The following is a 3,433-nucleotide window of genomic DNA, read 5'->3' on the forward strand; positions in this document are numbered from 1 at the left end:
GTACATGGGTGACTGGTGCCTCCCAAGTCTAGGAGGGGGTGGTCTCCCAGCAGCCGATTGCTGAGCCAGTGGCGAAACCAGAAGTGCACTTCCGGCCACACTTCCAGTTTTGTGGCTGGCACTTCCAAGGGGTGGACCAGAGATCTCAGGGGGTGCACATGCATCTGTATGCACCCCCTATGCATTGCCAATGTGTAGGTGCAATAAGCAAGGCAGTAATGGAGGGAAAGCAGCTCGTATCACCTGATTTCATGCAGCTGCACTTTTGAGGAACCGGAATATATTAGACCTCCTTGAGGAGTCCATGGATGTGGCAACCACCGATTCATTACATCACAATGGGAGGATTCATGCAGAGGTATAAAATAGCAAAGGTAGGGCTGGAGGTCTTGAGGGATCATAAAAATAAATGAAAGCAGTAAGGGAGAGAGAGAGGATGCTGCCAGTGGGAAACTTCACAGAAGAACAATTGAAGAAGTTGTCGGGAGTGCTGGCAGGTAAAAAACTAAAAGGCAAATATGCTGACCTAGCTTGGATGTTTATAAGAAATATCTCACCGGTGAGAGAAGTGCGACACAGATGGGATATGGGATTTGTTTATGGAACATATATCTCTGAGTGTTTAAGGGGTTGGCTTTCAGTGAAGGAGAGTGCCCGAGGCTGGGGCTGCATGAACTGAAATACTCCATCGACTTGGACAAGGAAGAGATCAGAGAGGAAGAGATGGAGAAGTGGAGGAAAAAGGACTGGAACACTTCTTTCATTAAACCAACAGAGAGGACTAATGGAAGGGGTGGCGTTTCAGGTGGTTACTGAGGTTACACATTTTCAAGGTGTTCTGTATCAAGAGAGATTTCTGGAAGGGTTTGCTTTTTATGGGCGGTTGATATATGTTGTTTAAGGGTTTAATATATGCAGTTGTATGTTTTTTAAATGTAGTTGTGTCTGCACTATGAAGTCTTGGTAAAAAAAGAATACTCAATAAGTCTAGCTTTGTAAGTGCAGGGTGCTGAGGGTGTTTTTATCATAAATTAAAAAAAAAAAGAAAAGTTTTCCATCAGCATATCAGCCTTCTGGCTAAGATCAAGTGTAGCTCATTTTTTGGCACCAAGGGGTGAGTATCAGAGCTGGCTCTGGTCCTCCTGATGCCAGTTTGGTATTGCAGTACCCCCAGGCCCAGTGCCAGATCCCTGGGCAGGGAACACCTGCTCTTTTTTGTTTTTTTTAAAAGCCACCAAAAAAAAGATTCCTGTCATCATTTTTGGCACCAGGGGAGGGCAAGAGCTTGCTCAAGCTTCTCCAAGAGCCGACCTGGTATTGCAGTACCTCAAGGCCCACTGCTCAGTCTTTCCTGGGTGAACAACTGTCTGCTTTTTTTAAGGGCCACATCACAAAAAAAAAGAAAAAGAAAAAAGAAAGCAACCAAAAAACAGGCTTCTATCAGCATGTTTGTCCAATATGAGCCGTGTGTTTTACAGTCATGCTCAGTGTTGGCTGCATTTAATCATAGCTGGTTTTCATTACTGAGCACATGCTGCTTTTGGCAGCAGTTTAATGATAGACAATGTATTTAATGTGGTTTCCTCATATGCGGTTATAAGATGATGGGCTTTTTTCTCCCATGTTAATGGAAGGGGGAGAGGCGGAACCTTGTCTTGTATTCCAGGAAATATGGTACCTAAGTGGTTAGTTTCCATGTGATGGACATGGACCTCGTTTCTTTTTTTTGCATTTGCACATTCGGAAAGAAGCTTTAGGTTAGGATCATTGTTTAATCTAGGTGTAAAACCACACCCACTGAGCACACATCTCCAGGTGAGTATATTTTGTACCTTGGAGAAAGAAGCTAATGCAAGCAACTATGGTGGACAAAATTAAAACAAATCAGCTGCTCCTACATAAAAAGCTAACTCATTATGTTCTCCCTTGTGCCTCTGCAATATTTTATTATGTGAACTTCTATTTTTTTTATTATCCCTTGTGTCCTTCTGTGCACAATATGAACTGTACTTAGTGATGAAGACAGTTAAATATCTTTCTATTGTTAGCCATCAGCATGACCTCATGCCTCATTTACTGCACACCAGCTGAATTCTGCATTAAAGAATCTTCTTTATTGGCTTCCTCTGCTGCTCGCTGCAATGGTATATGAGTACCTCAAACAATGATGAACTGGCCCTCGATCCCCCTTTGAAGAAGGAAAGTATTATCTGTATTTTAGAGAGAGAAATTAAGTGATTTGACCAGTATCTTCAGGGAGTCTGTAGCAAAAGTAGGAAAAGAATGCAAAGTACCCTGTGCTTGAATTATTATAGCATGAGCTACTCTTTCAGTGCATCCTGGCCTAATTCATTATATACCATATAGTTTCTACCATCGATGAGGAAGGGAAAGACCTAGCAGCCACTTTTGTAGGAAATGCAGCTCTGGACCCCTGACCATGTCCTACCAGAACTTTCTCTGTCCAGAAGGTAAGCTGAACAAAGCAGGGAGCCTGTGGAAACATTAGCATGGGATCAGGTTAATAGGACATAAGCTAGCTTTTCCAGAAACCCATTCGCTGTCATTTCCTAGCTGCCTGAGCATCCATCTTTAGTGCTGGCTCCTCAAGTTAGCATTAAGTAAGCCAGCTGAATGACTAGAAGCACCCTAGCTATATGGAGCGCTATGCTCCTGCAGCTTGCTTTTTTTGACATGCGCCAGCTTGTTTAAAGCTATCTGTGTATCTGTCACTGCGCTGTTGCCTGCAGTGCAGACTCCCTATGGGCTGCATGGTCAAAGAGATGGCCCTTGTTGCTTTATTTTCTGAAGACTCCAATATCATAATGAGGAAACCTGCTTTCTTCAGGGGAGCTCTGTCTCCTTTTTGATATGTGAAAACCTATTGGAAGGAAGGAAGAAGGTTGCTTTGCAGTTCTGCTTCCTTCTTGGAGTCATCTTCGAGAAACTTGCTGGGGTGCCTGACTTTGTATACAGACCCCATAGTCCATTCAGTTCATTTGGGTGTCTAAATATCAGATTCCAAAATCTAGTGAACTTGCACAAAGTACATTTGAAAATGCTTATGAGTATAGTCATGGCTGACAACTATTCATAGATTTCATAGACATTTGGGCTGGAAGGGACCCCAAAGGATCATCGAGTCCAGCCCCCTGCCCCAGGGCCAGGAAGTTAGCAGGGATCATAGGATCCCAGCAAGATAGACATCCAAATGTGTCTTGAAGGTGTTCAAAGTGGGTGCTTGAACCACCACCGGCGGCAGTTTATTCCTAACTTTGGGGACTCGGACAGTAAAGAAGTTCTTTACTGAACAAAGATAACAAAGAAGTTGTGTCCAGCCTGAAATGGTCGCAGAGGAGTTTGTGACCATTCGATCTTGTCATCCCTCGGGGCGCTCTGGTGAACAGATGTTCCCCCAGATCCTGGTGAATAC

The 3,433-nt window shown here is 43.7% G+C and overlaps 1 pseudogene; it reads left to right on the plus strand.

Annotated features, from left to right (window-relative positions):
* Nucleotides 1-1,057: 1,057 nt before the first annotated feature.
* On the plus strand, nt 1,058-1,350 carry LOC112551698 (annotated as a pseudogene).
* The last annotated feature ends 2,083 nt before the right edge of the window (nt 1,351-3,433 follow it).

Source organism: Alligator sinensis, unplaced genomic scaffold (genome assembly GCF_000455745.1).
Source record: "Alligator sinensis unplaced genomic scaffold, ASM45574v1 scaffold1347_1, whole genome shotgun sequence".
In the NCBI taxonomy this organism is placed as follows: domain Eukaryota; kingdom Metazoa; phylum Chordata; order Crocodylia; family Alligatoridae; genus Alligator; species Alligator sinensis.